The 25,365-nt window shown below is 45.2% G+C and overlaps 2 pseudogenes; both read right to left on the reverse strand.

The window, feature by feature from the left end:
• Window positions 1–1,370: 1,370 nt before the first annotated feature.
• LOC144135031 (uncharacterized) lies at window positions 1,371–8,425 on the reverse strand (annotated as a pseudogene).
• Window positions 8,426–9,441: 1,016 nt separating this feature from the next.
• On the reverse strand, window positions 9,442–11,662 carry LOC144134209 (uncharacterized; annotated as a pseudogene).
• Between the last annotated feature and the right edge of the window lie 13,703 nt (window positions 11,663–25,365).

Raw genomic sequence — 25,365 nt, forward strand, 5'->3', positions numbered from 1 at the left:
GCAGCCACTGCGCACGCACACAAAAAAAACGTATACGATAGTTTCTGAGGGTTTCTGGTAACCATGCAAGGGCTTTCTCGGTGCTCTTTAGTTATCCTTTTACAGGCTTAGTTAAAAGGGGGCCTAAAACACAGTGTTAGGCTGATAAATTTAAAGACAAAACTCTTTACGCTGTATAAAACGTCCGAGAAGAATATGTTACAACGTGCAAACGAGGTTCCTGAACATCAACTGGCCTTTAGCTATACTATTATGGCTATACTGTTAGCTATACTAGTGTATCTATGCTTTAGCTTTACTATTTTTTATGTTACTTTCATATTGGGCTAGAATTATTTCGCTTGAAAAATGACATTATGTAACTTGCTTTAATTGGTTCTCTCTGTACAATATATACTTTTCGCTTCCTTCTGCAAAATGTAAGTGACATATTGTTAGAATAGAACTGTGCCGTCACTGTATTTCATTAAAAGGGAGAGCTCGAACGCAATCAAGTGAACTTGCTTCCCTTTTTTTTGAGCCTCCTCGGTTGATATTGACAGGAATAAATTGAATTTGATTTTGAACACATTTGTGACAGGTCGCAAAAATTATGCAGCCCAAATATAGAATAACACATCTGCATATATGACAGCAAAAACCGCGTGTTTAGCCAGGCACTTTTAATGTTTCCTGACAGCACGGGAATAAAAAAAATCGCTAATTTTCAGCCGGGGTGGACGTGAATAGCATAGAAGTCACCGTAATTACGTTGGTACTGAAGAGACATGCTCGTAATGAATGAATGAATGAATGAATGAATGAATGAATGAATGAATGAATGAATGAATGAATGAATGAATGAATGAATGAATGAATGAATGAATGAATGGTGCTTAAGCCTTATGTTGAGTTTAAATTCAGAAACCAAACGATTGCATATCAGTTTTTCAGAGGAAGAAAAAACCTTTCTCTAAAAGGAAGAAATCAAAGGGAAGAAATCCAATGCTTTTTTTTTTCGCTCAAAATCAAAATTAGCATATCAGGCGCCCAATAAGGTCGGTAGGAACGGAACTTCCACTGATCTCGTGTTTCAATTCTTCCGGTGGAAAATTGGAACCGCTTGGTGCATTTTGCAACAAAGTGCTTGTTTTTCGTTCGCTGCTCTCAAAAATGACTCCTACGTAGTTCACGGTGAATAATCCTATCTTTGCACCAAACGGGAGAGAGAGAGAGAGAGAGAGAGAGAGAGAGAGAGAGAGAGAACAACTTTATTGAAAATGCCTGCAGAATCGGTTAGGCTCCCTCCACGCAGGGAGGACAAGCTTTTACCGCGACGTTGCCACTACGTCCGTCTCGTGCGTTGTGCTCCTCGAGGTCTTGGTCCCTCGCTACTTCCGCGGGTCCGAGAGGGCCGCCGCCCCCTTCCTAGCGGTGCTACCCCCTTCTCCTCGGTTTCACTCGGTCGCTGCCTTTGTAGAGCTGCCGAGACCTGCTGGACGGCCTTGAGTTGTGTCTCTTGATCATAGCTCCTCGTTGCAGCGTCTATCTGCGGCGGGATCGTCGTCTTCTCGCTGGCTTCTCGCGGATTTACACTACAGTTCCAAAGGACGTGAGCCGCGGTGGCTCTCTGCTTCACGCACAGCCTACACACGTCACTCGCGTACACACTCGGGCAAACGTGCTTAGCTAGCATCGGGGTGAGCAGGGACCCCATCCGTAACTGTCTGTATAACACTGCCTCGTTCCGGGTAAGCCCCGGGTGAGGTGGCGGCATAGTCTGTCTGTTCAGTCTGTACCATTTCACTATTTCGTTGAAGGTGGTCGTCTTTTCCTTGGCACTGCACAGCGACCAACACTCCGAGTCGGCCGTGCTTGCAGCCGCGCGGTTGGTTAGTCCTCGCGCGGCCGAGTTGGCCGTCTCGTCGTGGCTCACGTTCCCGCGTTTCGACACGTCACTGTCCATGTGGGCTGGAAACCACTTGATCACCACAGCACTTTTGCGTCCGATGTCTTCGGCCTTGTGCAGTATGCGCGCGGCGTCACTACATACCCTACCCTTGGCGTAGTTCTTCATTGCCGTTGTAGAGCCACACAAAACTGTAGTGCATACGGGGTCGGAGACGGCCAAGGCGATGGCCACCTCCTCCGCCTGGTACTCTTCTCGAGTCCGGACGCTTGCCGCGGTCTTCGTTGCACCTGTCGATACCCAGACCACCATCGCCGCGTATGCGTTGCCGCTCCCTCGATACTCCGCCGCGTCCGCGTAGACGGCGCCTTCTTCTCTGGCGTAGAGGTCCACGAGAGCCCTGGCCCTCGCCAGCCTCCGCCCCTTGTTCTGCTCGGGGTTCACGTTCCTCGGGATCGGGCAGACCCTGAGCTTTCTGTTGATGCTATGCGGTATAGGTACGTCTTTCTGCTCCGTGCCTTCCCTCGGCTCGAGGCCAAGGTCCCGCAGTATCTGTCTTCCGGTTCTCGTTTCAGAGAGACGCTCGAGTTGCGCCGTTCTCTGTGCTTCGGCCATTTCGTCCAGCGTGTTGTGGACTCCCAGCGCCATGAATTTTTCGGTGCTCGTGCTCCCGAGGAGACCGAGTGCCGCCTTATACGCCTTGCGTATGGTGTTTATTTGTTTATTGTAATACCCACAGCGCCACAAGTGGCATTACAGTGGGGGGGGGGGGGGAATAACACATCATACAAACGAAAAGAAAGGTAACAAAGTGCAGCACATACAATGCAACCATGATGCAACAGTAATACAGCCTAAAAACAGCATTCACAGAGATGAAGAGAATAAATCACCTGACGTAATTAATACCACCTCTTCAGAGAGCCGGTTCCAATCTCTTATAGACCTAGGGAAAAAAGCATATTTGTACATTCTGATTTACAGTTAATTTCCTTAACTTTTAATCGATGGTCACGACGTAGCGAAATATAGTTTGGTGAATGGATGTACAGGTCACGGTTTATGCCAGTATTGGAATAGTAAATACTATGAAAAAGTTTTAACCTCAAACAATATCTACGTTTTTCAAGCGTCTTCCATCCCAGCGAGTTTTTTGCACGTGAGACGCTAAAGCTCCTGGTATAGTTGTTAAAGACATATCGGATACCCAAGTTTTGTACCCTCTCAAGTTTATCTATATCCGTTTTATGCCAAGGGTCCCATACTGCGCAGGCATATTCGAGAACCGGGCGAACGTTTGTCATAAAAAGTAACTCTTTTGTTTCTAAAGGGAATTGCTTGGTGTTACGCCTTAAAAAACCAAGAACGCGACACGCCTTTCCTGTTACATAGTCGACACGTCGTCTCCAGCTTAGGTTGGAGGTTATGAATACGCCGAGATATTTGTATTCTGATACTGAGGAAAGTTGTGTCCCATTAATTGTATAAGACAATTCATGGGGCTTTTTCTTTTTTGTGACTCGCATATACACAGATTTTTGCAACTTAATAAACATACCCCATTTCTTACACCAATCAGACACCCTGTTCAAATCATTTTGTAACTGCACACAGTCATTCGGACTATCAACGACCCTATACAATGCGCAGTCATCTGCAAACAGACGAATATGAAAAGAGATATTAGAGCAAATGTCATTCATAAAGATCAAAAATAACAAAGGTCCGAGCACTGATCCTTGAGGTACACCAGAAGATACAATGCATTCGCTTGATAATTTTCCATTAATAACCACTCTTTGTTTCCTTAAGTGCAAGTAATCTTGTATCCAGTCAATCATTCTCTCATCAATGTTATACCAAGACAACTTTTCAAGCAAAAAAGAATGAGGAACAACATCAAATGCCTTCTTGAAATCCAAGAAGACGCAATCTACAGACAACCCTTCATCAAGTGCACTTGTCAGATCATGAATTAGTTCAGTCAACTGTGTTACACAAGAAAGGCTCTTACGAAAACCATGCTGCTGATTGCTTAGTAAGGAATGCGTATTCATATGATTAATAATGCTAGTGAAAAACACATGTTCCAAAACTTTACAAGCAATATTCGTCAAAGAGATGGGACGATAGTTGGAAACATTTCGAGGGCCAGATTTGTGCACAGGAACTACATTGGCTAACTTCCAGTCAGAAGGCAGTGCTCCTTCCTCTAAGGATTTTGTGTAAATGACTCTCAGATATGCAGACAACTCACACGCACATGCACGGAAAAGAGCAGTTGGTAGATCGTCAGGACCAGGAGCACTGGCAGCATTCAGCCCTTTGAGTATCAACTCAATTCCTCTTTGATTAAACTCGACACCACGCATGTGATCAGAATTAACTCGACCAAAATTGAGCTCCACGTGAGAGGTGTTGGAAGAAGCAGAGAATACAGAAGAAAAAACTCGTTGAAGCACTCAGCTTTATCGATACTCTCGTCGATAATGGAACCTTCGCTGCGTTTGTTGTATATTTTAATTTTTTATTGTTCTGTATAGAAGGATCCTTGCCGTTTCTTTTCATGAACTGCCAAAATTCTTTAGGGCGCTCTTTTATGCGCAAATGAAAAGAAGAAAAAAATAAGTGTTTTGCTTGTTTAACGGCTACCTTCGCTGCGTTTGTTGTATATTTTAATTTTTTATTGTTCTGTATAGAAGGATTCCTTCTATACGCCCTGTAAGCAGCCTGTCTTTTGTATATGAACCTGCGCGCAGTTTTGTTAAGCCAAAGCTTGCTTTTGCTTCGTCGTGACGTCAAGATCCAACTAGGAACGTACATTTCACGTAACTCTAAAATTTTTTCTTTGAAAATTTTCCACAACTCGTGAACTGACATCGTTTCAGACAGCGTTTCAAACACATGAAAGTAGGATACGAGAGCAGCGCAGATATCACTGACACGTGCTTTACCATAGCTATATATGCGACGCCGCCCGCCGTCACTAACACAGACGTAATCCAGCTTCATTTCGCACAGGACTGAACTGTGATCACTGATCCCGGGCAAGATTACAGGAGGGTGCACAGCCTCAGGAATGTTAGTCATGAAAAGATCTAGAACGTTGTTCTCACGGGTTGGTTGAGTCACGATTTGCGTCAAAGCGAAAGAGGCGCAAAGATTAAGCATTGCTTTAGTCTCCTTATTACCGCTACTTGATGCCATGCCTAAATGGGACCAATCAATTTCAGGCAGATTAAAGTCACCTCCGATGGCCATGTAGTCATGCTTAACTGATTCGACAGCTTTTGAAAAGTCACTTAATGTGACGGATGCACTTCCCGGTGGTCGGTAAAATGAACACACAGCAATAGATTTACCATTTCCTAAACGTATTTTGACCCAAACAGCCTCACTGGTTCCAATGTCAATATCAAGTTTCTGCGAATTAACTGTTTCGTCTACCAGGATGAAAACACCCCCACCATGCGTGTCGCGATCTTTCCTATAGCTGCAGTAATTACTTGGAAACACTTCACTATCAGCAATATCACCATGTAGCCCTGACTCACATACAAGAACGACGGTCGGCTTCGTCAGTTCAACGAGACCCAGTAATTCATCTTTTTTGTTTTTAATGCTACGGCAATTAACTACCAAAAAAGACAAGTGACAGTTATCGGCTTTAAGTCACGTGACCCGCTTCACACACTCTTGATTTTCATAGTATACATACTTTCCATCCTTCAGGCATAAAGTATCATATCTGATGACCGGACGATCTGATTCATCACAATGTGCTTTCGCGTATTCCCAGAGAATTTTTCATTTCTTTCGTACATTATCGCAGTAATCATCAGATATACTGATAGAAGTACCCTTGAGTTTTTTTTTTTTGCTTTTGCAAAAACTGCTAACTTTTCCTTATGTGTCGCAAGCTATACAATGATGGGTCGCTTTTTACTTGGGTTAAATTTTCTAATTCGGTGCGCTTTTTCAAATTTTAAATCTTCAATTCCCATATGTTCCTTGCAGACTTCTTTCACATGATATTCACTTGTTGCATTTGATTCTTGCTGATCTGTATCTTTAATGCCAAAGAAAAGCAAGTTCCAACGCCGACTCCTGATCTCTAGCTGATCTAGTTTGGCCCTCAGGCTCTGCAGCTAGGCATGTTGCAATTGATTATTCTCCTGGCATTTCGCAACAGTGCTCTTCAGTTCATCAAGATGGCCTATCTGCATCTCTAGTTTTGTCAACCTCGTGTTAAGAGCCTGCATGGCAGCCTTGTTCTCAGCCTGATATTCCTCAAAAGATAACAATTTCTGCTTAATATCAGCCTGGCCATCTAGAAGCTGTTGAAGAGCAGAGTCGTTATCAGGCCCTGGATTCAGTTCAACGTCTCCGCACAATAACAGCAGCAGCAGGAAAAACACAGCCCTACGCTTTAACAAATAGCGTCGCCTTCGACAGTACTTTGCATTCTCGATAAAAGAAGACCATGAACACACTTGTGCGAAAATCACATGGGGCGGAACCGGCAAAACGTACAAAACATCGGTGCCGTATGGAGGCATTCCACCAACCTGCATGAAGAGCCATAACGTGAACGGCGGTGTCATGGTAGCGCCGGAATCACGCCCCAGCGGAAGACTGCTGTGACGCCCCTTTTGTAGCACGAGATGATGTTCGTCGACGGACCAATGTTGGGCGACTGGCAGCGGGCATTGTCCAAATTCAGCGGCACCGCACGCTTCAGGGACGAGGAAGGCATCGGCGTTGAACGATTCCACGAAACTACTTAGAACATTGCCCGGTGGTGAGGATTCGTTGATGCTGGGCAGAAGGCAGTAACGATCGCATTGTAACGAGACAGCCACGTTGAAAACCTGCATGAAGAGCCATAACGTGAACGGCGGTGTCATGGTAGCGCCGGAATCACGTCTATCTTGTTACGTTCGCTCGGCCTCCAGTTGTGGAAGGCGGCCACGTACGTTATGCGGCTAACTGCGAAGGATTGAACAAGCCTAGTCAGGCTCTCCTCCTTCGTCCCCGCTTTTCTCTTGGACACCCTCCTGATGAGTCTCATTGCCGCGGTCGCTTTGCCCGCGAGCTTGTTGACCGTTTCACCGTTGGCTCGGTTTCGGTGGATGAGCAGCCCGAGAAATCGAATCTTCTCGACCTCCGGTATTACTTGGCCACCCGCCGTCTTTACCGTGATCTTGGGACGCTAGTACTTGATTACTGTATTCTTTCTTTTCCGGCTCGCTCCTTTCGGTGGAATCACCACCAGTTCTGACTTGGCCGGAGAACAAACGAGTCCAGACCCGTCCAGCTGCTCCTCGATCGCGTTGACCAATTCTTGCAGCGTTGTCTCGATGTGTCCGTCGCTTTCTCCCGGCACCCATAGCCTAACTTCGTCGGCATAGATGGTGTGCCGTACGCCCGCTACTCTTTCTAGCCAGTTGCCCCCCCCCCCCCCGATCATTACGACGTGGAAGAGTAGCGGGGAGATCACCGAGCCCTGCGGAGTTCCGACGCTGCCCAGCTGCTTCTCTTCGAGCTGCAGGTCTCCCGGGCAGATTTAAGTCATCCGCTCCGCCAGGAAGTCTTTGATGTGCTGGTATGTCCTCCTGCCCATGTTTAGCCTTGATACTTGGGCCAGGATAGCCGAGTGCCTTACTTTATCGAAGGTGCTCTGCAAGTACAGCCCGAGTATGGCTCTGTTGTCCTTGGTACCCGTCGTATTGTCGATGATCTTGTTCTTCAGTAAAGTCATGACGTCTTGCGTCCCGAGTTTGTTCCGAAACCCGATGATGGAATTTAGGTAAAGCTCCGATTCTTCCAGGTAACGCTGCCACCTGTTCATGAGAACGTGCTAGAGGACCTTTCCCACGCACGAAGTGAGCGAGATCGGCCTGAGGTTCTCTATGTTGGGTGGCCTGCCAGGCTTGGCGATGAGGATCGTCTTGGCTGCTTTCCATTGCTTGGGCAGCCTTCCTTCTTGCCAGCACTTGTTGTAGAAGTTCGTGAACGTTTCGATGGCCGCTTTGTCGAGGTTCTTGAGCGTTCTGTTGGTCACTCGATCGGGAACCGCGGCGGACCTGCCATTGAAATCCCGCAGGGCAACTCTGACTTCCCACGTCTGGATGTCTCGATCTTGCGTCTCGTTCTCGTTGCCTTGGTAATCCGGGTGTCTTTCCGTGGGGGTGGTCAGTAGGTACTTGGCGTCCAAGTTCGCTTGACCTCGTCCTCCCTGTGTTCGCAGATTGCCTTGTGTAGGACCCTAGCCAGATTGTTGTGTTGGTGGCCCTTGGTCTTGGTTTCGTCGAGGAGATGCCGCAGTATGTTCCACGTCTTGCCCTTGTGCATCTGTCCGTCGGCTTCGTAGCAGACCTCGTTTCACTGTTGGGTGCATAGCACCCTGCAGTGGACCTCGATCTGCCTGTTGAACTTGGCGATCTTCTTCCTTAGACTTCGGTTGGTTCGTCGCTTCTGCCACCTCGCCTTTATGGACTTCTTGGCTTCTATCAGGTGGGCCAGCTGACTGTCCATCCTGTCTATCCGTTCGTCCGTCTGCATCTCTTTGATGGCTCCTTCCGTCGTCTCAACGACGTTGGCCGCCCATTGCGCGATGTCCGTAATGTGCAGTAGCACCGCGGCTAGCGCCTTTCGAAAGGCGTCCCAGTTCGTAATGCGATGCTTCCTTATGCCGGCGTTGCCTTGGCCTCGAGCGGTACGACGACCTCCACGATGTAGTGATCGCTGCCCAGCTCTTGGCTCGTGTTTCGCCATTTCGCTTCTCTCGATCCTCCGTTGGTTTTGACGAAGGTAAGGTCCGGAGTGGTGTCTCTCGTAACCGATGTGCCGATCCTGGTGGGAAAGGCCGGATCCGTGATTAGGTTCAGTCCCACGTCGGTGCCGGCTTGCATCAGCTCTCTTCCCTTTACCGTCGTTCTGTGGTAGCTCCAGTCCATCATTGGTAATAGGCGCGAACACACACAGAACGCAAAGAAGGGAACGGGACAAAGCGCCTTCCTTGTGTTCTGTGTGTGTTCGCGTCTAGTGCCGATGATGAATTGTGACCAACTTGCCCAAGAAGACGTTCTTTTAAGGTAGCCCCAGTCTTGGCTCGGAGCGTTAAAGTCTCCGCACACTAGGTGCGTATTGCTCCCCGCGACTGAAGTCACCTTGTGGAATAGTGCCTTGAACCTCTGTTGTCCGTGGGAGATTGCTGTAGACGTTCACCAGGAAAGTGCTCTCCTTCCTCTTCTTGCCCGTGATTACTTCCACCGTGCAGTGTTTGATGGCGCTTCTGCAGATCATCTCGTGTTCCATGAAGGTGATTCCTTTCCTGACGAAGGTACATACCCCTCTGCCCTTGCCCTTGGACGTGTCCCTTTTGCTCGGCGGGCTGTCGTGCGACCGGTAGCCCGGTAGTCTCGGCGTCTCTTCGCTGTGTGTTTCTTGAATCATTATGACGTTCCTCGTTAGTTGCTGCAAGTGCTGCTGCAGCACCGCTCTGGTGCCGGTAAAGCCGTTGCTGTTCCAGTGCCAGTTCAAGAGGTCTCTCAATGGCGGTGTGGATGCTGCTGTACGTGCTGTCCCGTCCATGATTGCTGCAGTTTGGCGATGATCTGTGCCTCCATACTTTGTATTTGTGCCTGTATCTGCGTCTGAAGCTGTGCCTGCATCTGCGCCATCTTGTTCTGGATAGTGCTGTGTATGTTCGCTGTCATCTGCTGAACCGTTTGCGCGAGCGCAGGGAGGCGTTCGTTGGTTACCTTGCTGGTCGCCTCAAGACGGTCGAGTCTGTCGTCCTGTTTTTCGATTCTCTCCATTATCATTTGTTCCTTGGTGCCCTCGATGCCTCTCCTCTTGGGAGCCGGTCCCGCCGCTTTCGTGGCTCTCGGGTCCACCTCTACCTCTGGTTCGCCCTCGGTTATCTCTTCCTGTTTGCTCTCTTGTGCGAGCTTCGGCAGCAGCTGCTGCTGTTTCTGCATCGTAGTTAATGTCATTAGCTTCTCGTTGATTTCCTTGATGGATGCGTCCTGTTCGGCGATTCTCCGCATTAGCATCTCGTTCTCGTCTCTTAAAACTTTTACAACCCCGTTCTCTTCTTGGATCTTCGCGGCGTTTTGCGCCTGTGGTTGTCCCTTCTCTGCCATGTTTGCCTTGACTGCTTCGGCTGAGGCGACTCTCTCCCTCGACTGCAACGGCCTGTGGCGGCTGGCGCTCTTGCCTCCCTTGCTGTTGTGCCTCTTGCGGCTGCTATCGCGCTGCCTAGAATCCCTGCGGGGTCTCTCGGCAGAGGGCGCTCGCAGCGGCGAAACCCAAGGCATTGGGGTTTAGGGATAGTGAAGGGAAAGTGGATTTTAAGAGGTTAGAAGTAACCAAGCGAAGGTTATCTGATTGGTGGCTAAAAGCAAGACAGGAGTAAAATTTCACAAGACATGGCTAGGTGGCTTGAGCCACCGCCCGATGTAAAGGGTTCAGCCGTATCCATCCATCCATCCATCCAGTGTAAAGGGCTTCACCCTACAGTGGAAGGCAGCGGGGCTGACTTACCCAAGGCATTGGGGTTTAGGGATAGTGAAGGGAAAGTGGATTTTAAGAGGTTAGAAGTAACCAAGCGAAGGTTATCTGATTGGTGGCTAAAAGCAAGACAGGAGTAAAATTTCACAAGACATGGCTAGGTGGCTTGAGCCACCGCCCGATGTAAAGGGTTCAGCCGTATCCATCCATCCATCCATCCATCCATCCAGCTTTCCGGATCCGGTTGTTGCTGCATGGCTTCCATCTTGCGTTCCCATTGCCGTTTTTTGACCACGTACGGCATCTTGTACTTGTTTTTGCATTCCCTCTCGCCCGTTGGATTCTTTCACCCGCAGAGCTTGCACTTGGGCTTGCATTCGCGTTTGTGATCCTCGCTGGGGTTCACGATTCCGCAGCCGAAGCACACTCTGGTGTTGGGATTCGGGCATACGTCTCTTCTATGGACGACCTTGCTGCATTGCCTGTACACGTCAAAGTGCTTGGGGTAAAGCCCGCACCTGTCTAATATCGAGCCATACTTGACGTAGTTCGGTACATTCTGTCCTGCGAAGAGTACTGTCACCGTGGTTGTATTGCCGATTCTGTGCGCCTCCACAGCTAGGGGGTTGTGCGGGTTCACAATGTTTTCGGCTGTCTCCTCCGGGGTGTCTTCTGCGGCTATGCCTCGGATGACTCCCTTGACCGTGCTGTCCGGCGCCGTTCGGTAGGCGCTGATTTCGTATGTCCTGTCTCCTATGTTAAGGGCTTTGACCTGTACAGTGTGGCACGCCTCTCGTCCGGGGTGCTGACCACGATGGTGTTTCGCTGCGCGTTCGTGCAGATGGTGTCTGCTTTGGCTTCTTCCTTCGTTACTCGAGCCGCCGTCATGACGGCCGACATAATTATTGAAACTTCAGTTCTCGCTACGTTGAGACCTCCACGTGGTCTCATGACTATCTTGGTGTCTTCTTTCGGCATGTCTATCGGCATCCTCGCCGCTTTCGTTATCGAGGCTGCAACTCTTTTAGCAGAGCTGGTCCCAGTCTTGGGTCTAGACTGGCGAGTAATGGCGGCGGAGTCACCGTTTTCTTTGCCGGCCATGATCTGCTTGATGCGCTTGCCGGAGGCCGACCAGCCTTCGGCTTCTTCCGGTGTAATGTCCTCTCCGTGAACTTCAATGCTCGTACGCCCGCCGAGAGTGCCGATGCTCGGCGCTGACGCCATGTTGTCTCCAATCGACGTGGCCACTTCCATTTCGGACGCCCTCTTGGTCGTACTCGTCGCCGGGTTAGGCCTAGCGGCCGGGCCCGTCGCCACCGGTGGCCGTACTCGTGGTAGGCTTTCGTTAGGCTTTGCGAAAAGTCCGCACCGCACCAGAGAAAAGTCCTCGTAAATCGAGAGAATCACGTACCGCTTGGTCAAAACTGGTACCCGTCGATGCCCCGCACCTTCGCACACACTTTGGTACCTGTTATATTGCGGTAATTGTAAATTAACACTGCGTTAATTGGCATAATAGCCGGAGCCGATGTGAAGCACGTCCGCTCCCGTCGGCGACCGCAGCGCCACCCCTGCACCAAATGGCGGTGAAAAAAGAACATAGCATGGCGTGTTAAAATGGGGCAATTACAACTCGGCACCGTAGGCACCGAGGTCCCAGTGCGCCTTTAGCGCTCAATTTCTGTTCTCTGCGGAAATCAAGTAGCGCAGTTTGTCGCACAGCAGGCATTGCAAAATTAATTTTTTCACTTCAAAAACTTCCAAGATATAATCTTGCAAATGTTATCGAACGCGCCTTACCGCAAACCTTCAGACTGGGCTAACTGAATAGGTCACAGTGAAATTCTGGAAGTTATCCACGGAATTAGAAGGAAGTGTATTGTAACTGACGTACGCCGTGGGTTCTAGTTTGTTCCTAAAAAGATTTCCTTGCTTTTCTTGATTTTCATTTGCGACGAAGCGCGAAATAATACTCTATCTAGCAGCTGAAATTTATACAGCCAGTGCTACATGCCATTCGCAAGGTTTGAAGAGACTGATTCTCACACTTTTCAGTGTTCAGAAGGGCAGAGTCTCCAGTACTCAGTTGGCGTTTTCGCCTCACTATATGTTAGGTGGAGTGTAGGTCATCAGTACATTACGAGAAAACACTATCTCTGCAGCTGCTACATTTCATTCCATGTAGTATATATGCAGTATGCCGTATAGTAGCTTGACGTTCCATCCTTTGACGCAATCGTCTCACCTGCCTGAGATTGCACAGGGGTTGAAGAGGTCATCTTCTTCGCGAGCATTGAGAAATGTTTAGCTATGCAGCAACATGCGGCGTACACATTGCCTCAGTGAGCTATATAAGCTTTGGAAAGTGAAGAGAGGAGCTTATTTCTAAACGTTTGCTCAGGTTTCAAAGAGAGGAGGAAACAGTAGAATGTCATCCACATCACAGATATTAAATGGCGTCCCGCAAGGGAGCGTGTTAGGTCCTCTTTTAATCAATCTATTCATTAACGACATAGTTTGGGTCGACACGACAGTTAATGTTAATTTCTTTTTATATGCTGATGATTGCAATATTCTCCTTTCAGGTACAGATGCAAATAATTTAGTGATCAGATGTAATCATTTGCTTGAAAAAATTGGTCATTGGTCGCAATCAAATCAGAATAAAATCAATCCTAAAAAACCAAGGTCATGCTTTTCCGTGCTCGTAATAAAGTATTCGTTTTAGATCAACCAACTAAATTTGATGGACAGGATATTGAAGTGGTTGAGCAGCACAAGATTCTTGGCGTTACATTCTCCTCATATTTAACATGGGATTTACAAGTTGAGAAATTATGTGAGATTTCCTCCGCAACTGGGGCAATACCACGTACACGCGCCATTCTTCCGGTAAAAATAAAACTTAAAATATATTATGCTTTGTTTGCCTCACAAATGTATTACCGCAGCTTGGTGTGGCTAACAACAACTAAACAGAACCTAAGCAAAATTCTCGTGCTACCAAAAAAAAGGCTATTCGTCATATATTTTGTCTAGATTATCTATCTTCCACCCTACATTTTTTCCAGCAGTACAAAATTCTTCGTGTAAACTGCATGTATGAATACAGACTCTTATGCTCACATTACTTTTCACCTGTCGGCTTTCGGTCACTTTTAGCAATTTCTGGTCCATTGCAGCATCATACTAAAATCCTAAACACACGCAGTAAAGACACACGGCTCGTACCCTTTTTCCGCACCGATTACAAGCTCCAGTCTTTACGTCACAATCTTCCGTCGGCATTAAACAAATATCAACACATCAAATGTTTGACCCCTGTTCAACTGCTGCAGCTTTTTTCCAATTTGTAATGCGTTTTGTTGTTTTTGTTTTTTTTTCGCTACAGTGTTTCTTAGTTATTCTTTTCCAGCTTCCCTCCAATTGATCACGAAGATGCCTTCTCATGATTCATGCGATTTGTGTCAATCTGTAACAAAAAATGCAGTCTCTGTGTACACATTTTCTATCGAACTATCTTAAAGTGTTTCTTATTTTTTGTAAACCTGAATATTTCATGTTAACCTTTTTTCATCATTTTTATTAGTGTTGTTAATATTTAGTGGTCTAGTCTATGCTGCCTTGTAAGGGTTGCCTGGGCCTCGTCAAGCTGTTTGATTACAGCTTTTGGCCCGGGTGACCCACCAGCCTTTCTGGTAAATAAAGATCAGTTCAGTTCAGTCCAACTCGGTAGTGCTGCAAATGGCTCGGGTCATTATTCCAGGCATCCACAACTCTCTTAGATTACCGTCGTCGGTGCAAAACAAGTAGTATCACATCTCGCCGTTCGTGTACTCCGGTCTGGCGGAAGCTTAGCCGCACATACCCCTCATTTTCTTATAGTGAAAGCCAAAAACATGAGGACGAGCTGCAGTGCGGGAATAAGGTTCTCGATGCTTCCGAAAGCACTCGCCATATAGTTAGACTCAGTGCTCGCAGTGTAGGAAAGTAATTTATTGGCTAAAGGGAAGAATGGTGCAGCATAAAGCAACGAGGACAGCAGGAGAGCACACAGACACACACACGCTCTAACTTACAATTTATTGTTTGGCTGCCACTGCGCCGAACTTAGTGGCAGCCAAACAATAAAGTTGCAAGTGGTCGCATGAACGTGTATGTGTGCTCTCCTGCTGTCCTCGTTGTCTGATACTGCGCCATTCCTCCCTTTAGCATGCGTGACCAGCTTGCCGAAACTTATAAGCTTCCTAATTTAATTGCACGCGAGAAATTAGCGCGAAGACTGCGCTGTAGGCTCTGTTCAGCTGTCATGCAGAAAAATGGCCCGCTAGCTTGCGCTATTCTTTGTCTCGCATATATGTTACCAGGTCTCATTAGCAAATGAGTGCCAGTACTTTAGTGCAAATATATTTAAGGGAAAATTTTGTATAGTAGATCACTGGCGCGAAGTAACGAGAAGAGTGCTGGCTGCGTTAGTGTATCTGAACAAGCCGGAAGACTGGTAGAGAAGAAATAACCTTATAAGGACCACAAGCAATACAATCCGCTCTCTGGACCTTGGATTGAAGAGATTTTGTGGGGGATGGGTCGAAGTTTAAGAGACAATACGACCGTTCGGTACAAGCAGTAATAAAACGGTCAAGTCTGGTGCTCCTCAAATTCCTAAGCCGGGCTCGCAACCTGGTTTCCTTGCAGGCTGCTCCGTGACACAGCGCTGCGTTTTTGACACTGCATTGTCGCAGCCAAGTTTTCCTTATCTTGTTTTCCCACTGTGCTTGCACTTATGTACGATTGGAAATTTATTAACGCCGAACATATCTTTCCGTGCCAGGACAAATGCGGCTGCTTGTAATTAACACGATAACTTTCTAACGTTCTACAGGATCTGCTTCTGTCGAAAAAAATTCAGCGGCGAGACGTTCGTTAGCATTTACCAAAAGGCATTATTGAAAGAAGAAAATTCATTCGTTAAATGCTGGCAGTGCGCCTCGGTACTGACTATAACTCGAACCAAAGCTCTCTTTTGTTTCAAGCATAGGTATTTTGGTCCTACTTGTTACAACGGCTAAGATGAACAACAAAGAACACACAAAATATAATTTTGCATAAGAAACTTTACTATTGTTGTACTTAATACGCTGCAATTTAAGCTCGTATAGAAAACTTGCGATCTTTTGGAGATTAAAAGCAGTTCATAGTGAACAAATGTGCCCTATTTGCAATGCCCATCTAACAATGGTTTCGCTAACGCCATCATTGCCGGCGCATTTAGCAACGCAGAAGTTATCCCTGATGCAGAAAGCCCTTACATGAGACGAAGATTCAATCATCGCTGCACGGCCACTATTGTTAAGGAAATGACGCAAAGGATTTTGCCAAAAATAAGAACGCTACCCAGCTTCTAAAGTCTGACGGCCTTTCTTTTCTGTCTAGCGCAGGGCGTGGACCAGCCACTCTGTTCTAATCTATTCAGCTTCTTCATTGAATTGAACTTAATAAAACTGATCGGAGTGCGCCCATTCCAGGAAGAAGGCCGCAAGGCACAGTGCCTGAGAAGGCATTCCTCCCCAAGGCAGGCATGATGAATTCGGCAGGTTCCAAAGAGAAAAATATACAAGCAGCTTAGCATATGAAACTATTAATAAAAACAATTATAAGCAAAATAAGAAAAAAGGACGATTTCCTGGTCACAAAAAGAACGCGTTAAAGGACCACAAAAATACCTGTTATTGAACACCTTGCGTGCAGCTGATGTTGATGCGACTCAGCTAATAATGTTGTGCAAAAAGCCAGCTACAGGTCTTTTATTGCAAACCAGAGGTGAACTGTACAGCGTTAGAAGGTAGCTATTATATTACATGATAACAAATTAATATTGGGCCCCGTATACAGAAATACAGAAGAAACAAATGCGCAAGAGCGAAACAGGCTCCTCCTTTCGGGCGAGAAAAAGGAGTGCGTAAGAAAATGGACAGGACGTGAATTTCTGACAAAGAATGCAAGCCAGATAAATTTGTTTTTGTTTGTGCTGTTTTATGCACAAACACGTTGTAGTAGCATTCAGACACTGTTATAAACAGGGAATAAAGAAATTACCTCGTAAAAAAAACATATGGCTCAGTTGTATTATCCGTGCTGCATAAAAGAATGCATTAACGCATACGGTTAGAAAATAAAGAAATACGGCTTCAATTTACGCGGAACAGAAATGAATAATATTTAGTATTTCTATAAGAAAACTCCCGTATTTTGCGCAACAAAAAAGAACAAAAGAGCATGGAGGAAATTATGCACTGGTGAACCTGATAACACGTATTGTGCTAAGACTTTTCAAACCCTACCAAATTTGTACGGTTAAAAATATTATCTGGTTGCTTCTACGAGTCACCAACTCACAGAACTAAGGGAAAATGCTGGAAGCGATCGGCTGTATAGTTTAATGGTTTGATGTCTCTATGCTTCCTACGTAAGTGGGAGGTAAGATCAGGTTTAATGATTTTTTTATATGTTCCTTATGTCATCTCAAGAGTTTTTAGCGGAATATAAAGAAGGGTGCCAAAGGGCAACTCAATCCAGGCTTTTTTCTGAGCTGACCTCAAAGACGTGGTTATTTCTTGCTATATTGATGTTCGTCCGGCAGAGAGACACGCATTTGTTGCTCATCGAAATTGATTAAAAAGTTCTCCCTGATTGCTTCAGACTGATGAAGTTAAACCGAAATGGACTATGTGGTCTCCTTTTAGAAGGGAGCCGCAACCTAGCATTGCTCAAGAGATTAGTTGAACAAAATAGTGTCTTGACGCACCACTCTTTGTTCGCGAAAACGGCAGGTGTTGGGTGCACCAGTAGTTCACACATTAACATGTTACCGCTATACATCAAGTCAGTTTTTATTTATTCTAGCATGTTTATTCTTAGGAGGGGGTGGTCCATACATGATGAATTTTGGAGCCATTTGTAGATTATTTAAAAAAAAAACTAACTGGGTTAGCCCAGCTAATCCTGGATACACAAAGCGAAATCGAGATTGAGGTATCCACTGGCCCACGGAGCCGGTTGTGCGCCTTTTCATCCTTGAAAATGAACGGTCTTTGCAAAGTTGTCAACGCCAATGAACTCTTTTATCGTGCAGCGTGCTGATAAGGTGTACGAGATCGCCCGACGAGCGATGCTTGCGCCGCCGCTTAATCTAATCTTTCTTTTCAGGTCAATAATTTCTCGCGTTATCCACGCATATTCTCGGTTGACGCGTTTTTTCGCAGAGGAATATAATGCTGCTCGCAGAACTGAACAACTTCATTGAAAAAAGACCATAAAGCGCAAACGTCACTCAATGTTTCATATTCTGGGAAACAAGCTTCCAGGTGAGCTAAAACAGAAGTATCATCAGCCCGCTTGTAATCTTTGACAAAGGTAACGGATGGTTTTACAGGGCTGTGTGAAATATGGAATGGACATGAGAGGATTATCATTTTATGGGTCCGAAATTCCATCGTCGATATTTAGCGACCAGTTTTTCAGTGAGCTGCTAACGAGCATGAGGTCAAGCAGAGAAGAGCATGTGCCGACAGTTAGAGTATCAGAGGTACCTAATTGATTTAACTGGAAAATAAATGCACTTAGTAACAGCATTTCATCACTTTTCACTTCTTTGTTGTCATGGGATATTTCTGACCAATCAATGTCAGGTAAGTTGAAGTCTCCTGTGATGATTATTTTTGATCTTTAATTTGTATGTTGTGTCAGATAGTCGTGCATTACTTCGAGATACTCGGCGGGAGCGTCCGGTGGTCGATATACACCTCGGAACAGTATTTGTTTGCCCGCGTATTCTAAGTTACACCATACACTTTCGTGTCCATCAATGTCATCCATGCGGGAGAATGTAATGTTGTTTTTAACTGCAATTGCTACTCCTCCGCTTCTGGCACTTCGGTCTTTGCGGATAAGCTTGTACGATGGTGGGACCACTTCAGAGTCCTGCACCTCTGCATGCAACCATGTTTCGGTAATAACCAGGATGTGTGGCTGATAAGATAGTATCATGCGTTCTAGAAGATCGGATTTGTCTAGCACACTTCGCGCATTAAACTATATAACTCTCAGAACATTATTTTCGCCTTGTCATTTTTCAGTTCGAACTCTTAATTTGCGAGGAGTAGAAGTACTGGGACGAGTTGCCTCCATTCTGCAATTTCGTTGCGAATTCCAGAAGTTCAACTTTCCGCCCATTTTCAATTTGTCAAACTTAAGAGTCGCTTTCGATTCATTTGCTCTTTCATCTGCTGTGGATAGCCAAAGGTTTGAGCGTATGTCTCTTTGAAAAGTATTCAGTTATTGAAATATTTGATCCTTTCAGCTTGAAGCAGTTAGACAAAATCTTAGTTTTTTCTGAAAAATCAAACAATCTCAGCATAATCGGACGGAAGCTGTCGCTCTGGTGATTGCCGATTCTCTGTACTCTTTTTATCGACACTAAGTCAACTCCAAGAACCTATTTGAAAATATCTTCTTTGATTTTATCCTCTAGTGTTTTTGAATCTTTCTCCGGCTCTTCTTTCACACCGTATATGACAAGGTTGTTGCGCTGGCTTCTATTCTTTAAATCGTCTACCTTGGCTACTATCTCTAGCATCTGTTTATTAGGACTCTGATAGGTTGCGTCGCATTCTGCAATTTTATCTTCACATTGCTTAAGTCGACTCATTTCTGTCTCAATTACTGTGATCCTGTCTTGGATGCTACAAACAGTTGATTCTACCTGTATCAGGGTCGTTGTTAGTTGTTTCAAAACTTTGTTGGTTTTTTCTGGCTCTTTGAGAATTTTTTGCAGTATTTCAGTATTAGAGCTACAGTCTCAATATGAATCACTACCCGGTCCCGGGTTCAGTTCTACATCCCCAGATGTTAGTAACAGCAATCTAATTACATCAATGCAATCAATCAATGCAGAAACAAGAAATTGTGGACTTGGTAGCACCATCAAAACAAGAGTCATCTCGAATAGAAGAGAATGAGTATTTATCACCAACCTGGGCAATCAAGACGAAATAGATGAGCATCAAGACTTTCATTTGAGCTAGTTGGTTGTAGCTTGACATGATACGCCTGTACGCTTTTTGCGTAAACCATGGATGAGCATCCTTGCTCTTTCGGTGCCACCAAGTCCACTGAAGGCATGGCTGTTGGTGCTCCTGGTTATATAGCTGTGCTGACGTGCTTCTGATGACGTCACTGCCTGGGTCAGGTGGTATGGGCGTAGCACGCGTGGAAGGGAGTTGAACGGTGGCGATTTTGTTCCGTCGATTCAGTTGAGCGGTTCACAGGATACAAAATGCTCGCATCTGGGCAAGCATGCGCAGAATGTTCATCGATGAACCCGGCTGACCACAGGGCCATCTGGGCAATCAAGAAGAAATGGATGAGCATCCTTGCTCTTTCAGTGCCACCAAGTCCACATTTACTTTTGATTATGAAAAATATGGGCATTATATAACTCAAGTTCACCATTTCAGATATCTAGGCGTCACTATAACTTGAAATCCAAACTGTCATACATACATAAATAACATATGCTCAAAGACTGAAACAAAACTCTGGTTGATAAGAAGAAAACTGAAGCTTGCTTCCACAAAAGCAAAACTAACAGCCTATCTCACGCTGGCACGACCGACACTGGAATATGCGAGCGTGATATGGGATCCGCATCAGAAAAACCAAATTGACAGGATCGAAAAAGTTCAGAGAAGGGTGGCTAGGTTTATGCTGTTAAAATACAGATTTACAGATTCAGTGAACTAAACTTGCCTCAACTTTCAAAGCGAAGGAAGGTCGGCTGGCTGAAAGTATTTTATCTGTTATATAATATCCACTTCAACTTGAACACAAGCAACTACTTGAAACCGCGTTCCTCTAGAGCTGTCAGATCTTCTCACAAAGATCAGGTTACACCATTGACGGACCGAATCAATTCCTTTAAATACTCTTTCCCCAGAACCATAGCTGAATGGAATTCCTTGCCTCAGGACCTTTTACAAGCAGACAATCTACAACAATTTGAAACTTATCTCTCCCGTTATTTAAGCCCATAGAAACCATTTGCCATTGCTGTCATTCATTATGTTCTCTACCTGCGGTTCTTATCCTCGGTGGCCTGAAACCGAGCGTAATGTTATGAACACTTACCTACTGACGCACTTGTGGCTTTATCTGCTGGCAACATGATTGATGATTTCATATAAGTTTGTACAAATTTTGTACTTGCGGCTGTGTGCACTTCTTGAGTCGTATGCATACACCGTGTAACGGCCTTACGGTGGACAGTACAAATAAATAAATAAATAAATAAATAAATAAATAAATAAATAAATAACTGCTTCTCTCGGTGTCCAGAAGTACGCTTGTTGGTTTTTGGTGTGTTTTACGCTTGTTTTACATAGTTCAGATTCTCATCTCTGCCAATTCTGCTAACAGCCTCAAGTTAAAGCCAACAGTAATTTAATAATAAATAAAAATATATAAAATATAAATAAGTATAAAACGTTAAAAATCACTGCGGCTTCCCGCATCGGAAGAATGCGAAAGCGTTGACGCGTCCTCGACACAAGTCGCCTTTAAATTTTGGCGCCATGGTTGTTTTCTCGTTCACTTGATTGATTGGTTATCGACAAACCCTGATTATACCCTCGTTTCATCCTGGCAACGATTTCGAGTTTTCAAATTTACCGCCACGCTTAGTTCCCGCCCGCTCACTATATACCCGTCCAGTCTATTTACCCGTACTCGACTTCATTTTCCAAACCTACGGGATTAATTACATTAATTAACCTCATTTACTCTGATAACAAATCTTTTCATGTCACTCATTTTGGAAGTTCAAATTTGGCGCCACGGTTGCTTCCCGTCCACTTACTACATATCCGTCCAGCCTATTCCGCCATCCTTGAATTTGCTCTAATTAATTACCTAACTAATCTATGAAACTTAAACATTCTTGGATGAGTTATCACTCATAAAATACATTTCAATTCATTTCGAACTTTATTTGCACTCCTTTGCCCATTTTTGCATTATTTCGGCATACACTGCTGTTTTCCCGTCCGCTTGCTATATAGACGTCCGCCCTACTTCAACGGGGTTTGAAAGTTCTAGGTCTAATTAATTAACTAATTATCCGATTCTCACCACATTTGCCATTGCTGTCATTCATTATGTTGTTTACCGACATAGTCTAGCGAAGCTTTCGTTTCAGAAAATATATATACGCCTGCGGCAATACTTCCCACCAGAAGTAACCATGGCGTTCCAATTCTGAGTGTTGCGTCATGTGTTTTCAAGATTTGTGGGGCTGGTTGCTGCGGGGCTTATTACGCTAGAATAACAGCTACCTTCCATTCCTGCCTCAGCACATTCGCTAAATAGGAGCACAGCCTAGAGCTAGCCAGAAGCGCTTGAAAATCTATTCAGCAGCATGTGATGCACTTGTGTTTAGAACTAAAGCACACGCTGCAATAAAATGGGATTTTCTGCAGTATGCTATCTCATTTAAAACAAAAGATCAAACGGTGTATTTCGTCAGGCAAATGCATTTTGAAACTTACGACGCTTTTTTAGGAAATAGCTTTTCTCATTGAGATAACTACACAGTGCCTCCCGAGTGGCTGCTGTGAGAAAGGCGCAGACACGGAACCCGATTTTTCCCGCACAATGGCGCACCCGGCCGTGATAATGCCCGTATACAATGCGTAGCGCTGCGTGTCCCGGACAATAGACACGGCTCTGTAGTCTGGAAAGACTTGGCTTCTATTGATTGGGCACATGCAAGAGCACGACCTTTCTGTCCCACAGAGAAAAGCGTCTGCGCTGTGAGACGTGGCAAGGGAGCCAGTTGTGACACACTGTGGTGGTGCCACACCCACCTTCATTTGGTTTTCTCGAAAAGCAGTCAGAGAACGATAAGAATGATAAATTGAATTAATCGCACGGCAACCATTATTTGATGTTGTATTATTCACAACAAATTATCAGTACACCGCGAATTTCACAGGAGCACCGTCGCGTGAGTCCTTATTACAAAATTGCATTGGTGCAACCTAGATAAATTACACTCCGTACATGACACCTTAGTTCTTGCCAGAAAGAATGAGTGCCTATTTGTCAATGCTATGTGCATGTAACCACGTTTTCCGGAATGAATGAAAATGCTGAACGCGCATGTAGATTGAACAGAAACACAGCGGTTCTTTCAAAAATTAAAAAAGGAGCTTCTCGGTAATGCGATTTCTTAGCGGATCTACTGCTGTACTGGGAAAGTAGGTGATCGCATGCAGAACACGCATGGCCGAAAAGAGGCGTATCTGGATTTTGACTGGGCCACGCGCACCGCGTTCCGCCTCCTATGAGGCTATAGCCTCGTGCAAACGACCAGTGCGTTTCCAGCGTGCGCCTGGCGCCATCTCTGGCGAGTGGCGCATACCATTATCAATTTAGTACCTAGTGTGTACTTCTAGTATGCATTGTAGGGACTTGACGAATCTGAAAACAAGCCCATAGTTATGCAAATGAGGTAAAGCACAAAACATTTGCAGAATGAAGCGAATGCTACGTAGGCTAGAAATTTATTTCCAGAGACTCTACTACGGAAGAATCTACTTTAAAACCAAGATTCCTCCGGGTATTGAGAACTATTTAACAAGATTGTATAATTTCATCACGCACTGAAAAATAGGATTTGAAATCGAATGTTCATACATTCTTGTTTTCATTGAAAGAAAGGAGTGAGGCATCGCGTTTCGGACAACTGTTTATCGCCAAAATTCGAAAATTCAATATTGCAGCTCAGCATATGATTGTCATTTACCGTGCCTTAACCAAGAAAATCTTCACATTTGTTCGAGAAAATAAAAATGATGTTCATTCTTTTACGCATACTCTATAGAATTTCCTTTACATACTCTTTCGAAAGTCACGTGGTTCCTGGGACGGAACAGCTGTCAACATCACCATCGAAATATTACTGATATTGAAACAATTTTTTTATGGTAATTGATAACGTGGAGACTAGAAGTTCTGCTGTTTGGTTGTTGTTTTTCAATGCTGTGAATTTATTTTTCGAACATGCTGAAGAAATGCATTTTATTCCAATCCCTTTAAGGTCACCTCATAATAACAGCATTAAAATTATCACCATAGCAGCCAAGTTAGGACCGTGCAAAGCAGTGTTGCCCGACGGCGAGCTGTGTCCTGTGCCTCCTGAGCTCACCTCATCTCGATCATTTTCTTGATCTCATCTGCCCACATTTCATCTTACCGATCTCTCAAGCTCCACTTACCTTTCGTACGAAATAATTGTCTTACACCACCGGGTCGTCTGCGATTTGTTCTTCACATTCTGTGCCCGCTTAAATCCAGTGTAGAGACGTTGTACGCAAAGTAGGAAACGAGCATATATAGCTTCCACCGAAAATTGCAGAATGATTCTTTAGATGAAGTATTTCTCGACCGCAAAATTTCCACCAATATTTCAACGATCTATTGATTCCACGCTGTACTTTCGGTACCAATGCTGCGCACTCTATATGTCTTTCCCGCAGCTCATCGATTCTCTTTGTGTTTACTTCGGATCTTATCGCCGTGAAAAACAAAATGTCTTTCATAAAGTCTACACAAAAATGCTTTTATGCTTCTGGGGAGCTACCGTGACAACCGCTGCTGTGGCAGTTCACCCTCGCAGAATATCCTACTGGTTCGGCTTCTATAACTGTCCGCTACTTTATTCATAACGCCTGTACGTGAGCATCCGGCATAGTAATTCTACTGAATTATTGATCAGTGGCCGCATATTGCATGCTGCATTATAGGGGCTGGTTGCCTGGGCGTTATGCATTCCGCCTCAATCTTTATTCCTCCCCGAGACATATGTGCAGTGCATTGAGGACTGCGATCAAGAAGCAGCGCTTCTCGGAAGCATGCTGCTCTCAAGCGTTCAAGATTGAACCGTGCAGGTCTGATAGCCGTCGCTTCGCGCTTTTATAGCTTCCAATGCACTGTTCTCAATTGAGGTATCATAGGCTGTACGTATGAAGTCCGCGCGTGTGGTTGTACTCACGGCGCGATCACAATACTGGGCCGGTACGCAAATGTCCCACCTCAAGATTTTCGATGAATACCTATAGTGCAACTTGCCTATCACCCTATTCTTTTTGCGTTACTGTACTGGTGTCGATGAAGAGCCTAAGAGATTCGAGAAGGTGCAAGGAATATATTTGGCCTTACGCCTGTGTGTTTTGGTTCGCGTAGGGCTAAATGTAATGCTTTTCGAATTAGCTCTAACTAAAACATGCAAATAAGCAGCTCTCAGAATCCTTTGACACGATAAGACGTTAAGAAACCGCTGCTGCTGTCTTCAGTATTACTTCAAGAGGCGGTTTAGAGGAGACATCTCGCATCTCTTTATCCATTACCTTTAAAACCCGGAGGTAGATTTTTTCGTTTGTCAATCCCGAATCCAGGAACTTGTAGGAACAAAGGAAAACAGCAAAAACATTTCTTGATTCTTTTAGCATTTTTCACAGAGAAAGGCGTGATATTTATCTGAAAGCGATGTTGGATAATTTTTTGTGCTTCGAGAAGCAACCACACAAATCCTTCAAAAATGTTTGGTGGGCCAGTGGGTATTAATACATGATGAACCTGAATCACGTGACAAAAGAAATGTTTTTCTGCTTCAGAGACAGAAGCTTCTTTCTGTTAAACCCTTCGGGTGATAGCGCTCATACCCTTTCTTTCTTCACCTCTATCTGTAACGAAAAATTAAGTGTTCTGTTCCTTTCATTATGCACGCAAAATGTTCAACACATAGAGGGAATGGAAGTGGTGGTTCGAAAATTACATGCCTTAGCTGTCTTTCTCGAAACGAGTGCCGGATGGTGGGTGTTGGCGCTCGTTAAAGGTGAAATACC

The sequence above is a fragment of the Amblyomma americanum genome, chromosome 5 (genome assembly GCF_052857255.1).
Source record: "Amblyomma americanum isolate KBUSLIRL-KWMA chromosome 5, ASM5285725v1, whole genome shotgun sequence".
Lineage (NCBI taxonomy): Eukaryota > Metazoa > Arthropoda > Arachnida > Ixodida > Ixodidae > Amblyomma > Amblyomma americanum.